The sequence below is a fragment of the Protobothrops mucrosquamatus genome, unplaced genomic scaffold, assembly GCF_001527695.2.
Source record: "Protobothrops mucrosquamatus isolate PMUCROS unplaced genomic scaffold, P.Mucros_1.0 scaffold5540, whole genome shotgun sequence".
Classification (NCBI taxonomy): Eukaryota; Metazoa; Chordata; class Lepidosauria; order Squamata; family Viperidae; genus Protobothrops; species Protobothrops mucrosquamatus.
The window spans coordinates 71-288 of NW_015391395.1; positions in this window are offsets into that span (position 1 = coordinate 71).

The window sequence follows — 218 nt, forward strand, 5'->3', positions numbered from 1 at the left end:
GATGACCTCCAAGGTCCCTTCCAACTTTATTATTATTATTATTATTATTATTATTATTATTATTATTATTATTATTATTATTATTATTATTATTATTATTATTATTATTATTATTATTATTATTATTATATATGATGGAATTCAGCACATTAGCCGAGTAGATACGATGGCATTTACACTGATTATTTGCTGTGGATCTGTTTTGGTTGCTATTCTAG